Source organism: Agrilus planipennis, unplaced genomic scaffold, assembly GCF_000699045.2.
Source record: "Agrilus planipennis isolate EAB-ADULT unplaced genomic scaffold, Apla_2.0 scaffold5, whole genome shotgun sequence".
Classification (NCBI taxonomy): Eukaryota; Metazoa; Arthropoda; class Insecta; order Coleoptera; family Buprestidae; genus Agrilus; species Agrilus planipennis.
The window spans coordinates 702,253-727,104 of NW_020442468.1; the positions used below are offsets into that span (position 1 = coordinate 702,253).

Consider the following 24,852-nt stretch of genomic DNA (forward strand, 5'->3'; position numbering starts at 1 on the left):
GCTATCCTCATCATTCGCCTATAAACCACATTTTGAAGTAAATAATGTTACCTGTTTGTATAAATTTTCATATTCATCTTGAGAAGTGGAAATTATTTTCTCCTTCGAAAATATGTATATGTGCTACGTATATTTTGTAGGATTTATTTGTTTAGTTTGTAAAGAAAGTGTTTCGGTTTTTATCCAAACAACATAATAATTCTCCTGCGGAACATAAAAAAAGTGTGGGTACGTTGAAGGAATGGCCTGTTTTCTTAAAACGTCTCAGCCCACGAGATTACCCTGGAGATTCGAGTCTGCAAAAGGCAGAATTTTATAAATAAATTTGTTTCAAAAGTGAGCTTTTATCGTGTTAGAAACTTTTTTAGGGACCAAAGCAAACTTCGTTTTATTATTTTGTTTCAAATTCCTATTCCTTTCAAAACGAAAGAATACAGATTTAACAGTGGCCTACATTTTAATTTTTTGAAAGCGTGTGTGGCAAAAGAAATAAAAGATTATCTACTGTAAAATTTACTTCAAGTGACTCAGTACGAACTTCAGCAAATTCTGCTATAAAACTGCTGTAGATCAATATTTCACTGCGACTACAGTTTTCGGGCTGCTTTGTCATGATCGATAGAGATCTAGTATTCCAAGTGAAATTATGAAACCACCAACTCTGTCTTTACTGAAGAACTATCAGCGATTAGGAGTAAGAAACGATTGAAAGAGTAGATCGTCGAAGAACTGGAGAGAATAGATTAAAAAAATAAATAGGGAGGAAGCCGCAACATCTATGTGAGAAGGAGAATAAAAAAGAAATGTAAGAAGCGTGCCACAATACCTTTGGGAGAAGGGGAAGAAAGAAGAGGAGAACTGTAAAAAACAGGGTAAGTGGAGAGACAGGAAAAAGTCACGATACCCATAGGAGAAAAGGAAAAAAGAACAGAGCTGGAAAGGATAGATAAAGATAGGATATACGCAGGAAGTATGAAGAAAATTACGATCAATGGGAGAAAGAAGAAAAATGAGTGGATAACTGGAAAGGACACGTTAAAAGAAGAAATAGAGAGGAAGTCGCAACATCTATGTGAGAAGGGAGAGAAGAAGAAGATGCAGGAAGCATGTCGCAACACCTACGGGAGAAGGTGTACAAAGAAAAGGAGAACTGCAGAGGATACGGTAAGAAGAGACGCAAGAAACAAGTCATGATATCCATAGGAGAAAAGGAAAGAAGGAGAGAGCTGAGAATGATAGATGAAGAAGAGAGGCAGGAAACAAGTCATGATATCCATGTGAGAAAAGGATAACAAGGAGATAGCTGAGAATGATAGATGAAGAAGAGAGACAGGAAGTATGAAGAAATTCACGATACCAGTGGTGGAAACAGAAAGGAGGGAGAGTAGAATCGAAATTAAAAGAGCAAAGAGAGGCAGGCGGCAAGTAGCAAGTAGCAATGGCAATGGAAGAAAGGCAAAGAAATGGATAGAGGAACAGGATAGGGTAGTGTAAGAAGAAAGGCAGATAGCAAGTTACCATACCAATAGGAACATGCAAAAACTGGAGAGAATAACTGGAATGAATATGGTATGAAGAGAAGCAGGAAGTAAGTCACCATTTGGTTGGTAATTTATCAAAACTGCTCATGGTGTGTGCTGATGAGGACAAATTACCGACAAAGTACTTCTTTTTATTTCAATCCACCCACGGGGGTCTTTGAACTGAATGTGATATGAACGAACAAAACAAATTCTTTTCAATTTTATTTTTCCCTGAAAAGAACTGATAATTTTATTGTTAAAGTAAAAAGTAATCATTTTATATATTAGCTACCTAACATAAATACATATATGTAACATAGGGTGTGCAGTATTGTGCTATTGCAGTCTTTCTAGGGTGTAATTTGTAAGGTTATTTACAGTTCTGCTAATGGCATATTTTGCCAACAACAGCTATTGGATTCTATCCAAACTCGCTTTGCTCTCTGTTCTGGTGCAGCGTGTGTTAATGCGGTTTTCTCTCGAAATGCGCAAATTGTCACATATGTGTGGACAATTACATGCAGCATCCCAGTATGGTATAACTATAATTAGTAAACGATATCTAAGTGGAGATACGATTCTGTTCTCGGTGGAGTTGGTGCATCTGCTATTGTGTTGTACGATGTTTAACGAAAAATATGCGGGTCAGTCTTTCAAACTGACATTTACCTAAAAGATTATTTGAACTTTCTCATTGTTAACAATAATGTAAAGCTGCTTCTGAATAAGTAAGGGAAAGGTATGATTCACTCTATTCAAAGGAATAATGTACTACGCCAACCGCTGATAACGTTAAATTATGAGATATTCTAGAACAAACAGAAGTTACCTTCTTCAGGGACTGAACAGTGACAGTCCCTGAAGAAGGTAACTTTGTTACCGAACAGTGCTTCGGACAACTACAGTGTCTTGTTTTGGCGTTGGGGTTTTGAGCTATTCTGTTTGTTCTACAACAACCGCCAAAGTTTTTCCAATCTTCATATTATGAGATATTCCTTAAGGTTTTCTTGTTTTATTTAGATCACCATTGGTATTGAAATTTTGCGTATGTTCTTCTATAGTAATTCTCCATGTAACTTTGGAGAAACTTCTGAATCATGTCTCTATAACTAGGTAGCCTTTCTTGAACATCTTGGAGCAATGGTGATTGTGAAGTTAAGGATTCTGGTTTTGTCATTGTTGTTGTCTATTGCTGACGTTTTGTCCCCCACCACATTGAACTTCTTCTTCTTCAGAGAACTTCTCATGATTATGATGATGATGAGTAATATGAAGCAGAAGAATTACTGAAGATGTCTGCGTGGTGCAGGACAAAGCTTCAGCAGTGGACAACGTAGCTCGAGTTAGATCCAAAATCTTAAACTTTGCAGTCAACGAAATTCCATATTTAACCTCAATCATGGGATGTTAATTGGAAGATCCATCAGCTCAAATCAATGAGTTGCATTATTAACTGATGACACTAATTAGTTCTTTTGTTTCAGATTGTCCAGCATCGTTAAGAGAACTGCTAGGATATTCCATGTAATCGACAATCCTGGATTACATAATGTAAGTACTGTAAAATAATTGAAAATTTTAATAATGTACAACATAATCGAGTGAGGTTCATTCGAAAGATACCAACATTCTAAGAATAACCTAAGTATGTTCTTTGATTTTTCATCAGAATCGTAGCTCTTGAGTTATAAGAAGTATTTACCGCGTACTGCGGACGAAACCAAGGCGGGTAATCGTTATATTAAATTTAGTCGGGTAAACTGTCATTCAAAAGATATCAAAATTGTAAGAATGACTTAAGTTGTTCACTTTTTTATCAGAATTATGTAGTTTTTAAAAGGTGAAGCGAAATAATGATGAAACAGTAAATTGCTCAAGAAAACACTCAGCTCAAATTTGAGGTAATTTATGGTGGATAACAATTAAATGAGTTTTCACATTAACATTAAATATAAACTACTATTAAAACAGTTCCTTAACGTACTTCATATGATATTAATATACATAAATTAGTTAGACGAATATATGACCTAATAAGCACGTTTCGTCGTTGTAGCTTCTGTCACCTCTCGTAGTCAGACTATTGAACATTGGTGCGTAAAGCCAAAGGTCCCGGGTTCGATTCCCGGCGGGGCTGTGACAACAGCAACAGTTTTTTCCTCATTAATTTCAGGTAGTGTGTAAAAAATTCAGAAATGAATTTTCAGAATAATATTTCATANTATAACAACAATAAATAAGGTCACAGTTTGGCATTACGGGCGAATAAAATTTTATTTTTAACCTTTATGCACATTCTGCACATTGTAAAATTATGGACTTGGCAGACAAACATTTAAACAAACATGCTATTGTATTTACGAAATTTTCTTCTTAACTGCATACAAATTGTTTTCCTTTTGTTAATAACATAACTCTTTTTACCTAAATATAGATATGTGTATTATATATAGATACGTAATAATAGATGCACTTGTCAAAATCGTTTTTTAATCGAAACACCAACAGCTAATGAAATGATATATAGTGTATATATATAATAATAACAATAGATTCCAAAACTATTGTTATCACATAACTTTTTTATGCTCCAGATTTGTTTAAAAAATAATGTTTATATATAATATAACAGTCGATTGCTAATTGATAATCTGAACAAAGTGATAATCCAAAGAATCCTTTGCAATAATCAGTTTGGATTATCGAGCATCCTTTATCCAAACACTACTAATTTTAAATTATTTTAGTATTGTGTGATCGTCAATGATCTTTGACTCGAACTATCATGAAATTTGTCATTGTCAGGTGTACAAAAAAAGGACATAGGGTGGCTTTTATCCAAAAAATAAAACAATACTGTTCCCGAGGGATCGAAAAATTAGTTTTATATAGTTATTTATGATCTTTGAAACGTATTTAGGATATCAAGAAGAGAGAAAAGCCCTGGGTAAAGCCCAGTATACTTCGTTTACTTTCTGTAGCGATCTGACTTCAAGTTTGACCGGCGCAAAGTAGAAAAGAACAGCAATAGGCCAGAAAAGAAAGGAGACAACTCTCTTAATCGGTGAGGACCATATAATCCGTACAGTACTGCACGGAAAAATTGACCATTTTATCCACTACAATTGCATTGCTCAAATGTTCTGTTATTGGTACCATTTACTACTGAAAATATCAACGAAATGTTTATTTATATTTGAAGACATATTAAAGGCTTTAACGCTTGTTTTCGACTCGCACTACTATTCATGATTGAACAAAACTTTTGGCAGGTACTGTATGAAAAAGTATGTTTAATGAACAAAAGTCGAGAGTATAATGAGCTTTTTTCTCCCTACCTACGATTTTGCCAGCGCGCACCCAAGACATTGGAAGGAGCACATCGCTAGAAAAAGTAAATGAAGTATACTTATTATATGTTTATAATTAGTTGAGAAGGCAAAATCAAATCAAAGCCCTGACCTGTGCTTTGTTTTAAATATGAAGTAATACATCAGTTAGTGTTGTAATATTCACATTCAAACCTTAATAATAGTTCACGACTCCTGTCTACCCACACGTTATTAATTTAATTAGAATTTTGACATGTTCAAGTGCCGAGGATAAAGAGTTAAAGTGATTTTACAATTTTACAACGTTTGCAAACTTTCATTTAAATTCCCTGCTATTCAAGGATATGCTTCCTAATATGGGACGTCGTTGTTTGTACTTCAATTTTGTTATAATAAATATGCATAAACACTTGTAAGAAGGCTCGTCGCGGCTTTTTAGTGTCGACACCCGTATCTTGTTCTAACTCCAGTCCATCTATCTGAGAATGTAGACGCAAAACCACGGCCAGAGTTTGCGTCAAACGCACGTCCATTCAAGTTCTAGCGGTAAACCTTGATTAATAAAAGCGATATTATAAATATATGCTCAACGAAACAAGATTTATAATAAATTCTGTTTTTAAAAAAGGAAATCAGTAGTTAATTAAAAAAGTTGAACTAATTATCACGTTCCTGTCATTATTATCCATTAAAATAGATTACGAAATACTAGTGTTAAAAGAGGCAATAAGCGCGATACATACCTAGAATAAATAATAGCCTATAATAAATTCAATTTGTAATAAAAATTAATACGAATAAACGTAAAGTAAGGGGGAAATATTTCGCCAGAAGAGGAATTGATATTAAAGCGGGTGTCATTGGCACCGAAAGTAAGAAAATGCTGGATGTATTTTTTAAGGGTAATGTTTCTTTGAAATTAACTATTTTGGGACCTCCTTGGAAATTTGGTCTAAACCATTTTAGTTTAGAGGTGTAGAAAACAAACTGACCTCATTTTTTGATTTGTATTTTCACAGGGTTGTTTGGTTTTCCATTATTTATTCCTTTGTTTAAGTTTTGTTTGTCCACTACATTCTTATTCAACGTCATCATCATCATCATCAAGTCGTCAGTCCTAAGACTGGTTGGACATGTACCTCCACTCTTTCCTATCCTGAGCTAAATTTCCCTAAAACAACCCATATCCTTAACTATCTGCGAACAGTAATCTAATCTAAGTCTACCTCTACCCCTCCTAACTTCCTCTGCCTCTAATGTGTTTCTGACTAGACTTTCATGCCTGAGAAGGTGTCCTACTAACCTATCTCACCTATTTTTTACTGACTTCTATACAGTCCTCTGTTCTCCTATTCTTTCTAATAATTCTTCATTTCTAACCTTCTCTATCCACGGTAACCTCATCATTTGTCTGTAACACCACATTTTGAATGCATTAACCTTTGCTCCAAACGTACACCTTTAACAACATTTTTCGGTACTAAATTAACCGTTCGTGAGCATAGAAGTGACTTCTTCTTATTGAAGGCGACTCTAATCTGCGCTATCCTCTGCTTATCCCTACCACTCCTTTCGTCCTGACTTATCTGGCTTCCTAGATATCTAAGATAGGTCACTTCTTCTAATTTTTCGTGTTCATCTTTATATTCGCTCTTTCCCTACTTTTTCTTCCATTGCATATCAGTATTTTTGTTTTATTTTTATTTATTTTCATGCAGTACAGTTTTGTCAATACCGCTTCCATTTTATTTAAAGCTATCTCTAACTCCTCCTTGCTAGATACTAATACTGCTATATCATCTGCAAATCTTAGCATACTAATCTTCTGCCCCTGTATATCTATCCCTACAGTTGTACTGTCTTTAATGATGTTGATCGCGTCTTCGATGTATAGATTAGTTTTAGGATACTTATTCAACGTACAATTAAAAATGAGTGATTTTATATTCATCTTCATTAGCCCCAAATTTCAGTGTTCTAAAACGTTCGCAGCAGTGGGAGTTGGAGATATCGATAAATGAGTAAACCGATATGCCAATTTACCTCTTATTTGCTTTAAATTGATAAACTCATTTGCTTCACGACTTTGGTATTGCAGATCTTGGTATTGGATATATTCCTACATACATGAAAAGCTTATTAGGAATAGTAAATGTTATGAATGTGATTAAAATGCTAAAAATGGAGTAATGCGTTTCCATACCTATAAGATCTTTGCTAGATCTTCATATAACTCTATTCAATTTTGGAAGCATTTCAACAGAATTTACAGTATGAAACATGTCGCTGAAAGCACCATAATAGCGTGATATAAGGCGATTAGGCCATAAATTACGTAACGCTAATTAGGGCGTTATGATCTTATTACGTGGGCAGAGGGTAGAAGGGGGTCAATGTTTTCGTTGCGTAACGTTTTCAGAATTTATTTCAGACTGAATTATTGTTGGAAATTAAAAACCTTTCTCAGTTGAAGCCTGCAGCTTTTGCAGTGACGAGGGGGTGGTTAGCAATTGATAAATTTTGAGTTCCGTAATTTAGCACAGCCCCTTACGATCAAGGAATTGTGTTCTTTGTAGTGGTTCAATTAAATGGCGTGAAGAATATTAAATATTAGAAAAGTATAGGAAGATATCTTTTGTTTCTTTCTTTATTTCTTTCTCAGTGGGCGTCTTTACTATGTACGAGGGCGGTTCAATAAGTACTCGTGTTTTTAGTTTTTTTTTTATTTTTCAACATAGTCCCCTTCTGCCAACGACCCTGCCATTTTTTACCCCTTCAAAAAATAAGATTTGTCGAACTCTCCAAAATCCCCCCTGTCTCGGCGATGACTTCCTCGTTTGAGCTAAATTTCTTTCTCGCTAGTCATTTCTTCATGTTAGGGAACAAGATGAAGTCACAGGGAGTCAAATCGGGGTGTGCGGCAGCAAATTCATAACGTAATTCATGCATTTTGGCGGCAACAACTCCTGATGAATGTGCCAGTGCGTTATCGTGTTGAAAACGCACCTTCTTTTTCGTCAAATGCGTCCGTGTCTCCTTCAATTTTTTGTCGAAACGGTCCAAGAACTCACTGTAGTATTGTCCAGTGATCGTTCTTCCTTTTCCTAAAAAATCCGTAAAATGATTTCCTCGGTAACAACGTTTGCCAGGCTTCCTGGTCGCTCCTATCAAAAACGGATCTTTGTCCACGTTTAAATTCGTTGAAGCAATATCTAACTGTAGTCGTAGATAGCGAAATGTCTCCATAAACAGTATCCAACTTTGTTTTCATCTCCTCGCATTTTTTCCCATCCAAAATCAAAAAGTAGCGTCTTAGTCTAATGGCTGCCAAATCCAAATTAACCTATCAATCAGTCTGAAATTCGTTTTGGCGTGGTTTGATAGATGGCAGCACACGATGACAACACCAATCTTAAAGTGCTCCATCCATTCCGACATTTTTATTTTTTCAATTATTTTCTCTCTGATAGTTGATTGTTTATTAGTTTCCAGAATTTTGATTTGATTCTTTATTGTATAACTAACATTTTTGTCGTTAAATTCAGTAAAATAAGATGCTGTATCTGAATTTTGAAGGAATACCTAAAGTTTCTAAACAACCTGTAAACTAACATAGCAGGTAGAATGCGACGAATACGAATACACTTACGATTAGCAAAACAAGTTCAAACTTGAAAAAACCTGCAGAAGCCTTTCAAATATTTGCAGATGTTTCAGTCAGAGCTGTGGTGATCTATTACACAAAGTGGATTTGTCATACATCCAGTGAACGAAGCTAGCAAAAGAAGAAAGAAGAAAAATTTTCCATTTCGTTAAAAGTGCATTAGCAACCCTCTTGATTTACACATTATAATGTGACATGCAGTATCTATGTTAAGGTTTTTTTAGAGAATTTGTATCCGCAATTCTAAAACTTTGTTAAACGTATATTTGATCTTAGCATACAGTATTTACATATAAATATATTTCGTATATATTCACATATGCAACTTGATATTTAAATGTCTAGCACCTTAGTTGTCAATTAGGGACATAAGACTATTTAATGTAAGTTTACAATTTATTGATAGCCTTCTCCCTGATTGTAATCGGTAAGGTGTAGTAAGGTGACATTTGCTTTGAGGAAAATGTGTTTTTTGCGAAATTACGAAAGAGATGGTTCATAATTTCGACTCCTTTTTAAGCAATTTTCAAACATGGGCGCCTAAAATTTCGCTCTTACAATGGTTACAATGGTTACTATTTTCATGTGTTTGATATAAAAACGAGGCAGTAAGATGGCATGTGAAATTTATAATTTGGTTAATCTTCAATCTAATTTCCTTATGTCTATCAGAACTATCAGAATGCATCCGGTATGGTAGCGGTTACCTAAAGGATCTCCCTTGATGGAGGGGACACAGGGGCCAAGCGTTCCGAAATTTAGGACGTACTGTCTTAGGAAACTTTACAACAAACAATAAGATGCTTGGAGCTTTAAAAATTAAATTACTATCAATTTCCTGTTTTCTTTCGTCGAAATCGCGTTCCTCTAAAAAATAGTACTATATTTGATATGATCAAAATTGGCATAGTCCACAATAAAACTGTCGCATTAACTTTCTTCTTTCAACTTACTAATTAGACTAGAGTGGTCGCTGACTGAACGCCTACTTTTACTTACGACAGACGTTGCAGGGAATATCGTAAACATAGAAAAGAGATCTCAGGTGGGAATTGCAGCGGACACTAATAAAGAAAAAGGAATAGCATTATACTAGTTAATGTGTAACAGGAAGGGATGCAGACAAGCAGTATTTGAGCATGTTGGCAGCATCGGAAAGTTCAACATTCTCAGGAATTTAGAAAAGCAAAGACACTTGTTTAAAGATATAATTCCAACCAGACACCTGAGATAAAAATGTTCAGTCTCTCAGAGTCTCTGAAAGCGAGACTCGAATCTCCGTCTCTCATCGAGTCTCTCTGGTGTCGCTGAGAGAGACTGTCAAAAAAACTGCTTAGCGTCTCTGAACAAAAGACTCGAATCTCTGAACGAGAGACTCGAATTTCTTCATAGGTGGTGTCTCGATAGACATGGTTAAAAGTTCAACATATTTCAGAGATCCCAGTCTTTCTACGAGAGACTCGAGTCTCTCAATTTTTCACTTTTATTCATTCAGTCTCCCTGTGAGAGACTCGAATCTCTGAATTAACAATTTTATCGTTCGAATCTCTCATACAGAGACTGTGAGAGATCCATAAAACCACTTAGGCAATAATTGAGAGACTGCGAAAGACGCTCTCAGAGACGCTGAAACACTCTGAGAGACTGGCGAGAGACTGAAAATTTTTGTCTAGGACAGTTATAAAGTCCACCCTGATCTTTTGAGTACCTAAGCAACCCCTAACCGCTGCACCGCTTACTATTTATTCGGTTATCCTTTTACACTTTGTCTGTACTACTCATGAAGCATTTCCTAACTCAAACAAAACTTCAAAACGCAGAAAAAGAGTACAGACCCATGTGCAAACAAGAAAGAAGATACGTTTATTCTAACAGAATTTATTACGGACTTTGCCAATAATTTTGACCGTCCCAACTGTAGTAGGCTGTAAGGTGTAGTTGAAATATTTAGAGAAGGGGCGCTTCAAAATTGAATTCCTCCTGGGGATACTGAAGTACTAAATCCGCTACTGCCTGTATTATTATCATTGCTACAGCTGATATAGCGGCAGGAACGCCTATGGTCTTAACTGACGTTAAATCACTAGTTTCAAGGCCTCATCTTTTGCAAGTGCTTTTTTTACGACTTCCTTCTAAACACGACAGGTTTCTTGTAATAGCTAGAATTAAGAGTGCGTTTTAAATGAAGGCTTCTTTTTCATTAAAACTAGACAATTTCATTATTCAACGCTTTTTCTTTTACCCTCACATAACCTTGCTAAATTACCGCATTTTTCCGTGTCAGAGGCGCCAAATTTATTAGGAATCTAGTTTTGCAAACGCACACAGTTGACATGAACGAATGCAACGTTCAGTTGGATAAATAATAAACGGGAAGAAAAAGGACTAATTGTAAAAGAAACAACCCATTCGGTGGCTTATTTAAGTGCGAAATCAGTAGGGAGAGGTTTACCCAAACAAAGGCTATGTTACGATAAACCGATCAAATATGAAACTTGTAGCAAAGGATTTTGTAAAAGAGGAAATATACCGGGATGATTTTTTTATCGTCAGGAAACAAAAAATCAAGAAAATGTTTTACGAAGCATTTCGCCATTTGAAACGTTTGGCGAATGAGTTACTATCAAGTTTGGATACAATGGATAATGAATTGCCAGAAGGTATTTCGCCAGGAGAATTTTGAGACAAATAAACGGCATTTTTTTGATGCCTGAAAATTTGAGGAATCTAGAAGAAGATGACTTTGAAACCACTGTTTCAGAAATATTTAGAATTTTACACTGCAGATCTAAGGTATAAACAGGTCCGTTTCATTGATGTGTATTTCTCAGAAAATCGTGATTTCTAGAACAATGGTTCAATGCATTATTTGCAATTTGTGATTGCAAGAAATATATAATGGGCAGTTTCCCCGAGTGCTGCGGTTTGATTTTAAATTGTTTTTGAGTTTGCCTGTAGGTTCAGCTAGTGTTGAACGTGATTCCTTTGAAAGTTATTGAAGAATATTGTCGGCTTTCATCAGCTTCCTTAGCTGAAAACAGACGCAATAATTTTTGTACACTTTACACTGGAATATCAATGGGGCTCCAGTAATGGAAGTATTTTTTGAACAAAAAGCAAGATATTCAAATCATTCTGGTTATCATCATAATAGGATCGTCAGTTCTAAGACTGATTGGTCACGCACCTCCACTGTTTCCTATTCTGAACAAATCTTCGCATTTCCCTAAAACTATATTGAAAAATTGTCGATCGGGCCTTTGTTCTTAAATCGGCCTCTACATCAGTAGTCCTAGACTTTTCCTCCTGTTTCAGCCGTTTTCGGCCAAATCCATTCCTGTTTCTGATATCTGATAATAATTAATTAATTGATCACATGGCGGACAGTGACCTCGGTATACATAGGCAGGTACCTGCCTGTCTATGTACCGCTGAATGAAAGTTGGAACAACATAGACACGATTCAACTTGCATGTAAGTTGCATTATAAGGAAGACAATCTTATGCCGTCAGAATAGACAAGTACATGTTTTTTTATTATACACGTCGCATTATTGTATGTACAGTCGTCGTCGATACTTTGAAAATCGCCCACGTAATGTTCCGCACTTTTTTAGAACGTTACAAACGTTTTATGTCGTGTCTATCTATTTGTAAGCGGCGGCATGAGAATAATTAATAAACCAAATATAGGTTTGGCTTACTTAGTTCTTTCATGCGTTCGAACTCCTAACGAACGCGTTCGTATGCATGTGACGATCCTCGTGGCGATATGTCAACCGAAATTGAACAGTTTATAAATAAATAATTGACAATGTTGTATATGTGAATACAGTGAAAGAAATCCAAATTTATTTGCAGTCGCTATTGGCTTGTGCCATCTTCTGCTATTCGAGTTAAAGAAACCTAGACTTATCATTCATTTTTTTTAATTTTTACATTAACGTAAGGGAGACTGGGATTGGCACCGAGCGGCATGGCCTAGAGGTTTAGACCATTGCTTAGCATTCGGGAGGACGCCGGTTCGATTCCGGGGCCGTCTGCCTCGGTCCAAGTTTTTCTGTGATTTCCTTGGATCACTTAGGCAAATGCTGAGGCAGTAATATTCCACAGATAATCTTTCATTCTCTTCTGTCTTCATTTCGTCCGTCTCAACTTTCTCACCCGAACCACCACCCACCCATTCCTGAAGCGAGACTAAAGAGGGCCTTCTGCCCTACCTTCCAGCATAGTCCGGAGGGTCTGTCCACCCAGCAGCATTAGTGGCTGGTGGGAACGAAACACCCAAAAGTTTTTTTTTTTTAGGGATTGCAAACAACTTCGATTTCTTGCCATCGTGGAGTTAGGCAAATGTCCATCATCTTGTACTATTAACCCTATAACTACTGAACGGCAAGTTCTAGAGATTCAGACCAATGCTAAGAATTTAGGAAGACACCTGTTTAATTTCGGATCCGTCTGTCCTGATCTAAGTTTTTCTATGGTTTCCTTGGATCACTTACGCAAATGCTGGAGCAGTAATATTCCATACGTAATGTAATCTTTCACCCTCTTAAGCCTTCATTTCGTCCGTCTAGACTTTTTCGTCCCAGTCACAACCAACTCCTACGTCTCCACCAGCATTAGTAGCTGATAGCGTTGGATACACCAAATTATTTTTTTAACTAATTTTAGTAATTAGTTTCAAAAAAAGCACAAACAACTTTTTTTAAAAAGTGTTGCAATTTATATACTGGTCGTCCCTACATGACAATCTTTCTGATGTTTGGGATTATCTGGTATCGATCTTGGTTTGGGTAGTTATATCCGAGTGGGACTACTTGACTAGTTGGTATATCTGACAACGGTTCACCCCACAGAAATGTCCAAAACTAGATGGATACCACACAATCTCAAGTACAAAAGAATAGAAAAACCAACTGTGCACCAAACTCTGTGAACTGGTTCTTTTCTGTTTGGGATTTAAAGGCCATCGTCGATTGGAGCTGCATCCTAACGCTTTGCAAGCGCGAGTGACCAGCTTCTTCTAAGATCCTTCCATCTCTGAAGTTAAATGTAGATTCCATCAGAGTCCATCGTCCATGTTTCGCACCCGTATAATACTGCGCTCCAAACATACCTTTAACAATCTTTTTCGAATTTCTAAATTAACCGTTCTCGAGCATAGAAGTAACTTCTTTTTATTGGAGGCGACTCGACCGTGCGCTATCCTCTGCTTTATATCCCTACTACTCCTTTCGTCCTGACTTATCTGACTTCCGAGATACTTGAAATTTTCCACGATTGTGCAAATAATAATAGATAAACAACTACTTAGTAAACGCTATTTTCGATATACATGACATTTGTTTTTAATTACAAGTGTTTTCATGACAGTCAATTGTTTATCATTATAGTCTTTTTATTGTTGACATAGTAGTATATGGGCAGTAAACCATTGAATTTTTCTAATTAATGATGAACAACATGTAAAATCAAGGCGCTCCACTCCTTTCACAATACCATAAATTCTATTGTGTATGTAGATTGTGTTATAACCAGTGGTGGCTCGTAAGTATGTTGTACGACTAATTATAGTGAATAAATTAACAAATCAATAATTATGGAGCATTGATAGGTACTTATAAGGCAAGGAGACTAGAGATACAGGCAATACCTTAACTTGAATCGAATATATCTAAAAAGCATCATCACTAAAAATGGATATAAAATGCAAGGGTTGCCAATCTTTTTTTTTGAACAGTATACTTGGGATCATAAGGTTACGGTAGAAAAAACAATACTCTCTTCGTTTGTGTTATCATGGCAGTTCTAAGCTTCTACGAGCTTTAGCTTTAGATTAGGTAATGTTGACTGCACTGCAATATGAAGCCAACTTCAAGGAGGATGCCTATCATCACTTCATGACAGTTTCTACTTTGAGATTTAGTTTTAGATTAGGTTATGTTGGTCGAACTATAATAGTTGAAGCCATCCTTAAGGAGGATGCCCATCATCACTTCATCACAGCTTCTATTAGGAGCTATATTTTTATATTAGACAATGTTGGCTGAACTGTAATATGAAGCCAACTTCAAGGAGGATGTTCATCATCACTTCATCACAGCTTCTACCATTAACTTTAGTTTTATATTAGGTTATGGTGGTCTCTAATATTCTAATATTTGAAGCCAACTTCAAGGAGGATGCCCATCAACACTTCATCACAGCTTCTACTACGAGCTTTAGTTTTATATTAGACAATGTTGGCTGCACTGCAATATGAAGGCAACCTCAAGGAGGATGCCCATCATCACTTCATCGCTGCTTCTACTACGAGCTTTAGTTTCAGATTAGGTTATGTTGGTCGCACTCTTAAATTTGAAGCCAACATCAAGGAGAATGCCCATCATCACTTCATCACAGCTTCTACTACGAGCTTTAGTTTTAGATTAGGTTATGTTGGTCGCACTGTAATATTTGAAGCCAACTTCAAGGAGGATGCCTGTTATCACTTCGTTGGTGTTGTCGACGACCACGACTGGTTAGTGTTGGATCCACACAGTTTTGGTATGCTAGTCAAAAAATAGGGAATGCATTCTAATCCGTTTCTCTATTTCGTAACATCTAACCCTTTCCGGCATTTTATTCCTTATATAATACAGGCTGAACCGCTACATAGGAAACTTTATTTTAATATCAAGTATTTTGCTTCTTTCGTTTGGGTCGTCCCTAGACTACGCTAATCCGATTTCAAATAGATCCCTCTGGAGTTAATCTTCACTCCAATACTTCCGGCCAAGGTTCTAGTTTTCTCTTGTAAACCTTTGGTGTTCTGGGTTATATATTTCTCTGTTACTGACTTGAGTTCCTTGTCTTCTCATTTCTTCCTGAGCTTTTCTTTTACTTCTTTATGCTATCGAATACTACATTTGACTCCTTCGTCTCAAAGAACTTCTCTACCTGGTTGGATAATCTTCTAAGCATAATAGTTTAATGTTTTTATTTGTTATTTGTTTTTAATTTTAAGGAAACCAATATCTTATCATTACGCAGTAGTCGATAATAGAGTCTGATACCTTACTGCTTAACTGCTTATGGTTGCTGTAAGTTGATGATGTTCAAGATGAGAACCGGTTCTTTCGTAGTAGCTACCGGTTATATTTCAGTAGTGGTATTATTAAGCCTGTAAGTGTGTATAACAGGTTCTTTGGTGGAGACAGATATTGATTGTCCATTACATCTTGCATAATGCTAGGCCATTGTGTGTTTTATAGCCCAGCTAAAATCTTCTGATAATGGAATACTCAATTCGTTCCAAAATTTACGGATACATACAGGTATCTGCCACAATAAAAATAAACCTTGAGAGATTTCTATACAATACCTGACAATGTTTTATAGTGTAATGCAAATATACATATTATGTTATGTGCATTTGTATGCTAATCAGATTTAACGAAAATAACTTGCTCAATGTCAGTTTTCAGTTCTCACAAATTAACAAGTTAAGCGTATGCAAAATTAAAAACTCACTCTTTCTCGAGTCGAAAAGATGCAACAGATGTAGGTAAAGGGGACTGTAGGGAGCATGGGCGCAACAACAGAGGGTCGTAGAAAGTCTGAGCACCCTCTGAATCATAGCGAAAGCCTCACCCAACTAAAACCCAAGTTTATTAAAACCCTCATAACCCAAATATAGAGATAGATATTCATGGGCAAAAGATTGGTATGCTTAGATTTGCAGATGATATAGCAGTAGTAGAATCTAGCAAGGAGGAGTTAGAGATAGCTTTAAATAAAATGGAAGCGGTATTCGCAAAACAGTACTGTATGAAAATAAGTAAAAGTAAAACAAAAAAACTGGTATGCAAGGGAAGAAAAAGAAGGGAATGAGCGAATATAAACATACGAGATGAAATATTAGAAGAATTGGCTGATTTTAGGTAAGTCAGGACGGAAGGAGTAGTAGGGATATAAAGCGGAGGATAGCGCAGAGTCGAGTCGCTTTCAATAAAAAGAAATCGCTACTATGCTCCCGAACGGTTAATTTATAAAATTCGGAGGAAATTGCTAAAGGTAAATGTTTGGAGAGTGGCATTAGATGGTTGCGAAACATGGACGGTGGGCGCGGTGGAAAACAAAAGGTTAGAAGCGTTCGACGGCGTATGATGAGTATACCGTGGATAGAGAAGGTTAGAATGAAGAGGTATTAGAAAGAATAGAAGAACAGAGGACTCTTTGGAAGTCAGTAAGAAATAGGCGAGATAGGTTGGTAGGACACCTTTTCAGGCATGAAGAGCTGGTCAGAGATATAGGAATAGGAGTTAAGAGTAGAGGTAGACCTAGATTACATTACTGTTCACAAGTAGTTAAGGATGTCGGATGTTCTAGTTTTAGATAAATGCGAAAATTAGCTCATGATATTAGAAAAGAGTGGAGATTCGAGTAGTCTTAGGACTTACGGTGATGTTGAACCCAAATATCCGGTATAAGAGAAAAAAATAACTATTTTTTGTAACTGTCTAGCCTTTGCTGTCAGTGAATAAAGGACAAATTGAAATTAACTCAAAGTAGTACTAGTAGGTCCCACTGTGCGTAACTACTGTACAGGGCATAATGGAAGAATAATTTCGAAACTTCAGTTTCTAGACAATAAAGCTACGTATTTCGAAATAGCTTTGAATTTGCCACTTCGAGATACTAAACTTCCACGTTCGTTGACAGCAGTAAAAGCGGATAAAACTAAAAGACTGCTTGTAACCTCCACGATCTGCTAAGTTGGATGCATGAGATGTACAGTGAATGTAATCAGCTAGACATTGAGTTTCTTGATAATGGCCTCAACTCCGTCGTAATATCCAGACATATTACCTGCTCCATCCTAAGTCTGCCAAAATAACTGATGTGTAGATAAATCAAAATCTCTCAGATTTATAAACATATATACTCACTTGAGATTCCAGGGTACCTCTTCGTAGTTAGAATTGTTGCGCCCATGATAGGGAGGCATTAAATAGACGTAATAGCCTTATAATTATAATCTTTGTGTAGTTTTTATATTAACATCTTTTCAAATATTTAATTTGAAGTATTTTATTTCATTAATTCACATTATAAATTCATACAATCCAAACATCCAATATGTGAGTCTCTAACTGAGGATAAGTGTCGAAATGCGTGTAGATTTTCTCGTTTTCAAGTGGAGTTTTAACTTTTGGTGTTTTAATTACAAATTAAATTTTCTGAACGGAAATAACGATAACAATTTAGTCGAATTTAATTATTTTTAATCAAACGCTATTTGTCGACTGCTTTCAATTATATAAATTCCCGAGTCCTTTCCGCCTTTCAGTTAAACTCCGCAGCAAAACCACTCCGTTAATTTACATGGGTTAATTACTGTTCCACCCTAATGACGTTCGACTTGGTGATTAAGTAAAAGTTCCCGAAATGCTTGCTCATCCTCATCGTCCGCCGAAAATAACACGAACCACGCTGTATATAGTTAGGACGATCAGTATTGGCAAAGTCCGAAATAAATTATCTGCGAGAATGGACGTATCTTCTTTCTTGTTTCCACTTGGGACTGTAGTCATTTGTTGCGTTATAAAGAGGCCCTTGTTAAGTTAGGAAATGCTTCATGAGTAGTACAGACAAAGTGAAAAGAGATAACCGAATAAGAGTAAGCGGTGCAGCGGTTAGAGGTCGCTTAAGTACGCGAAAGATCAGGGTTGGCTTTAAAACTGCCTGGTTGTGTTAGGATCTTGGATCCTAAGCTACTTAACTTAACTTAAAATAAGGTACTGCACTTTTATATGTTATATTTTTCAATTACAAAAATGTTCTAAATCTTATAAATTTTCCCTGTTTGTTACTTTATTTTCCTGAGAATCCTTTAAGTTCCGATGCTGGCAAAATGCTTGTCTGCGTCTCTTCCTGTTATACATTAATTTGTGTAGCGTTATTCCTTTTGCTTTATGAGTGACCGCTGCAATTCCCACCTGACATCTCTTTTCGATGTTTACGATATTCCCTACAACGTCTGTTGTGAGTAGGCGTTCCGTCAGCAACCGCTCTAGTCTAGTCACTGTTGCCAACCTACTACAGGAAAAAATCCCACGCACAGGTCCAGAAAATCCCATATTTTCTCTAAAAATCCCTTCACGCGCAGGTCCAAAAAGTCCCATATTTTCTCTAAAAATCCCTCCAACTTATTACTATTATTATTTTNGGTGGGTGGTGGTTCGGGTGACAAAGATGAGACGGACGAAATGAAGACAGAAGAGAGTGAAAGATTATCTGTGGAATATTACTGCCCCTGCATTTGCCTAACTGATCCAAGGAAACCACAGAAAAACTTGGACCAAGTCAGACGGACCCGGAATCGAACCGGCGTCCTCCCGAATGCTAAGCAATGGTCTAAACCTCTAAGCCATGCCGCTCGGTAGCGGTTAGAGGTCGCTTAAGTACGCTAAAGATTAGGGTCTGCTTTATAACTGCCTGGTGTCTTTGCCTTCCTAAATTCCTGAGAATTCTTTAAGGTCCGATGCTGGCTGACAACATGCTCAAATTTTGCTTGTCTGCATCTCTTCCTGTTGTACATTAGTTGGTGTAATGTGATTCCTTTTTCTTTATTAGTGTCCGCTGCAATTCCCACTTGACATCTCTTTTCGATGTTTACGATATTCCCTACAACGTCTGTTGTGAGTAGGCGTTCCGTCAGCAACCGCTCTAGTCTAGTTAGTAAGTTGAATGAGGAAGAAAGAAGAAAATGCGACACTTTTGAATGTCCCAACTATGCGTGTATAAAACAGGCATCTACGTAGGTGGCTGTAGTACTAAAGAAAACGAGTTCTTTTATTCGTTCTCTTTTGCGTTTGTTATCGCCAACGAAATGTGAAACGAACTAAAGCGGAGAGAGAGAGAGCAAGAGTCTTGCGCATTTTTTTGCTGTCATAAAGCTAAAGGGTCTCAGCTGTCATTCAAAATCAAACGGCGTAGGGCGTACTAGAATGCAGTAGATTGTGCACGTTTCCAGAGGGTAGCTGCAGGAGGGAGGCAGTGGTAATAACCATAACTCAGGTTCAGGATGCTCACCATGTACCGTAGCTATCGTTCCCGAGGTAATATACGATACACACACACACACACACACACATCTACGTACCTTAAACGCAATCCCCTCGTCGATGTCGGAGCAATTTGAACCTCAATGACAACGTTACAGAAGGGCCTGGCTACGAACAAAGAGCAGTTCACGTCGTCGATGAAGAAGAAGCAGAAGAAGCGGCAGAGAAGGTTAAGCCCGACCCGGGCATGCTCAGTCCTGTCGTTCTTTGTTCACAATTCAGGATGCTGAAACTGAGTTCGAATAATAGAATGCGGGACCACGGCTTGTAAATCATGTCACAACAAAGAAGTGAGAACGAGATCTCCGTCCCTATACATCTAACGTCGTCGGCGTCCTGTTTGGATTTAATGAGCGAGGGGTAAACGAAGGGTTGAAGGAGGAAGTGTGCCGTTTAAAAATGAATTCGTGTATTTTTGGAAGTTTCGGGGAGTTCCAGATGAGTTTGTTACCGAGTTTATAAACAAAACGAACACCGAGCAAGGTTTACATAATAATGAGCATCTGCTGGTTTTCGTCTTATTCCAGTTCGCAGGATTTATGTAATAGTTAAGGATGTGGGATGTTCTAGTTTTATGAAAATGCGAAGGTTAGCGGAAAATAGGAGGGAATGGGAGATGCGTGTCCAATCAATCTTAGGACTGGACTGATGATGATGATGATGATGATGATGATGATAATGATGATGATGATGATGATGATGACGACGATGATGATGATGATGATGTGTTTTATATATAAGTGTGCTATCGTAAAAATTCGATTTCAGTTAAAACTCGATTTGCATAGGATAAAGTATAGTACAGTCGAAATATGAAGGCAAAGTCCCCAATAAATAATGCACACTAAAGGCATATCGTTTTTCTCGTTCTTACAAACGGAAGATATCCTGTCTTCACTCTCTAAACACCCCTCCCTCCACAGCTGCGTCGAGACCTGCACCTACGTTTCACAAGAATCAATCGAATAAAATGAGACGATCGACAACATGCTTGTCTTGTCATTTGTACCTACATAAAATGGACAAATTTACAGGGTCGGCTTAATTTAGTTGGTGTATTTGTGCGAATACTCATCTCTCTACATATATCGTTTAAGTTACACGACTACTACCTCAAGCCGATCCTGTAAATTTGCTCATTTAATGTAGGTACAGACAACAATACAAGCACGTTTCCAACCGTCTCATTTTATTCGATTGATTCTTATGAAACGTAGGTGCAGGTCTCGACGCAGCTGTGGAGGGAGGCGTGTTTAGAGAGTAAAGACAGGATATCTTCCGTTTGTAAGAACGAGAAAAACGATGTGCCTTTAGTGTACATTATTTATTGGGGACTTTGCCTTCTTATTTCGACTGTACTATAGTTTTGATTCTTAGAAAAGCGGTTAGACTAATCGTAAGTTTTCCACTCAAACAAAACAATTCAATAGCCAGGCAGACCAGACAGGGACAACATTAATTTAGATTTGCCTAAATGTATCTAGATAAAAAAGATGTTGTTACTAGAAGAATAACCTGAAGTATATACGGGTAGGTTTGTGTGCATCTAACAGCAAAGATTTCCTTTGCCAAAACGAATTTTGAATAACACTTTTGTTTACGACACACCTACTAACACCAGGTAAATAGCGCCATTAACCTACGCTATTTACGAATCACTTTCTTTATTTTTATCATTTCAAACTTTCCATTATTGTGGAAAAATCACAAAAATAACTGACTCATAATTGAGACGTTGTCTTTGTATTTCTCGAAAACTAGAACATTCCAGCATTCGACATTCTTAATTATTTACAACTTAGGTGTTCTGCGTTTCTATACTCTTGTTTGTGCTTCTATATGCAAGAAAATATACATCGGAAAAATGAGCAGGAAAATAAAGCAGTATGAGCATAACAATTCTCCACATGGTACATTGAAAAGTTAAAAAGTATATACAGTAGATTACAAAAAAACGCCCCAAAAGATATCTCCTTTATTTTTAAAGATATGGCAAACAATAGTTGGGACGTTCAAAATTGACATAATCCGCAATAAAACTATTGTATTTACTTTCTTCTTTTAACCGACTTACTGGACTAGAGCTGTTACTGACAGAACGCCTATTTTTACTCACGATAGGCGTTGTATGTAGTATTGTAACTTAAAAAAGAGATGTCAAGTGGGAATTGCAGCGGCGCTAATAAAGAAAGAGGAATAATATCACACCAAATAAATTAAACAGAGCATGTTGTTAGTTCAAAATGCTCAGGAATTTAGGAAATCAAAGCTCTTGTTTAATGATATAATTCCAACCAGGCTGTTCTAAAGCCGACCCTGATCTTTTACGTACCTAAACAAACTCTAACCGCTGCACCGCTTACTGTCATTCGGTTATCTCTTTTCACTTTGTCTGTTCTACTCATGAAGCATTTCGTAACTTAACAAGGGTCTGTTCAAAATGCAGGAAATGACTATGTCCCAAGTGGAAATAGAAAAAAAGATACGCCCATTGTCGCAAATAATTTATTTGGGACTTTGCCATGTTTGATCTTCCTAACTATTTGGTTATCATCTATGTTTTGGGATAGATGCTCAATAAATGATGCTTCCTGTTTTATAGGAATATACATCAACTACTTTAAACGAAACACCTTATATATTTTGTTATTTTTGGATACATTTTTAAATTGTCTTTTTTTAGTTAGTTCTAGCTTGTTCTTTGGCAATTTTCGACCCTAATTATATCATGTACCTATAAGTATACTTGCGATAATGTTTTTTTTTTACATCTGCCTGTATTTTGACTTGTTCTTTATTTTCTACACAAGTATAATTTTTCAATGGTCATCGCAACCAAATTCATCTTAGTTTTCCAGCAAGACGAAGGAAATTAAATTATTTTGTGATGCCTTTATTTGTAGTCGCTTTCAGTTTAATTGGGTAGTAATAACAGTGCAGGTAAACTGGAAAGTTCCTCGTCATTATCAGTTTGATTAATGCGATTATGGTACACTTCCGCTTCCGTCAAAAAAATGACATTTACAAATACTACCGTTTCATTAACTTAAGTTGTCACTCTCGGTACAGCGAAGAATTTCACACATTTTCTTATGACAAATAGAATGCATATTGAAAGGTGATGAAACGCTTTACGTCACAAGTTAAATGTTATTTGCTTGCTCTTTCGCACATTTTTTTATTCAATTTTAACTTTTGCATTTTGGCGGCATTGAAAACCGTAAAAACTAGCCGCATGTTTGAGCTGTTATTTTATACAAAAAAGATGGTGCACATTCAAAAATAAATCTCAAGGTACATTACTTAGTAGATAATAAACGAAATTCAAATTTGAACCTACTTATTTAATGCATGCGCAATTTATATGGATCGTATATCTAGATCTATTATTTTATGTAAATGATAAATGTGTAATTGCTTACAAAATTTTGCCTTATTTATAAAATAAGCAGTAGACTAGTCGATTTCATGTAGTAAGTAATTCATCATCATAATGTCGTCAGTCCTAATCCTGAACTAATCTTCGCATTTCCCTAAAACTAAAACAGCCCACATCCTTAACTATTTGCTAACAGTAATCTAATTTAGGTCTACCTCTACCGCTCTTTACTCCTGTTTCTGCCTCTAATATGTCTCTGACTAGACCTTCATGCCTGAGAAGGTGTCCTACCAACCTATCCAGCCTATTTCTTATTGACTTCCATAGAGTCCTCTGTTCTCCTATTGTTTCTAATACCTCTTCATTTCTAACCTTTTCTACCCACGTTATCCTCATCATCCGCCTATAACACCACATTTCGAACGCTTCTAGCCTTTTCTTTTCCGCCGCGCCCACTGTCCATGTTTCGCACCCATACAACGCCGTGCCAGTAAGTAATTAATTAAAGTTCAAAGTAACTCTTTAATGCAATTGTTGCGCGCCCTTTTCGCAAATACTTTGTTACAAATTTTGCATTTAGAACTTGCATCGTTAATATCAACAAAATAATCCCAAATTGAACTTATTTTTGGCTTTAAAATTGCACTTTTAACTTAAAATTTACACCAATCAGCAAACACTATATAAAATAAATAAACGCTATAACTGTCTTAGTATTTTCGAAATGATATTATTAGGAGAACTCTTTAAGGGGTAGCTGAAAGTCGTGGACCTTTTTAGATTAAAGTAGGAAATTAATAAAAGAATATGTTAAGACATTATACCTGCGGGCTTCCCCGAATCCTTCTAATTGCCGCCTTCGTTGCATTCGCAGTGCATCTGCCTTGTATTCTTGAAATTTGGTTTTTCCCTAAATTATAACACCATTGTGTACCATCCAGCTACGAACCTTTTGGTGTACGTGACTAGTGTCGTTGGGAGTAGTGACCCGGGAAAAATTCCATAAACAGAAATAACACAAGTGGGAGAAATAGGTTGAGATAAAAAAAGGACAGAACAGTTCAGAAAAGACAGTATTAGCACATCCATCAAAGCAATCGCTTCAAAATTCAATTCATTTTTGTAATCTTAAGTTTAAGTGTGTATGTATAGGGTTAATAAACGTATTTAATGATACGCATCTTATTAATCGGACATACGCTGGTCCTTCGAGTTGTTTAATTGTTCTTACCGAACAATATATGTGGTACAGCAGTACACCGGCGAAAGATAGGTATATAAGTTTTTTTACTTTTCCTTCGCCAAGCGAGCCAAGCTCCGTAACAGAATAAAATTTCAAAAATATCAACATACGAAATAAAAGGAAAGAGACTTAAGCTTTCAACTATAATAAAGTTATTTGCACAGGGATAATCTTATTATTAACAAAATTTTACTAAGTTAACAAAATATTTCCCTAGACTTCCCTCCCCTCTTGTCACATCTCGTTAAGCTTTCCCTTCCCCTTTTTTTGCGTAAGTATTTTATGAACGATCCCTTAATGATTATAACACACAAACTTTTTCTGCGATCGAAGACATTTTAAAATATCTATAAAATAAAATATATTTTACATGTATATTTAGCAACAGGCAGTTATAGAGCTGGGGATGCAACGTAGAGAAGTAAATATTAGGAAGGGAGTCAGGCAGGGATGCACACTGTCACCGCTACTTTTCAATCTATACATCGAAGACGCCATCAACATCATTAAAGACAGTACAACTGTAGGGATAGACGTGCAAGGGCAAAAGATTAGTATGCTTAGATTTGCAGATGATATAGCAGTATTAGCATCTAGCAA

General features: G+C 36.5%; 1 long non-coding RNA gene across 1 annotated transcript in view; it reads left to right on the forward strand.

The window, feature by feature from the left end:
- Positions 1–3,005: 3,005 nt before the first annotated feature.
- The window catches only part of LOC108735221, a 98,465-nt gene continuing 76,618 nt past the window's right edge, over positions 3,006–24,852 (forward strand). The window contains exon 1 of the long non-coding RNA XR_001937544.1: positions 3,006–3,074. This is a non-coding gene — a long non-coding RNA (uncharacterized LOC108735221). The remainder of the gene's footprint in view (positions 3,075–24,852) is intronic.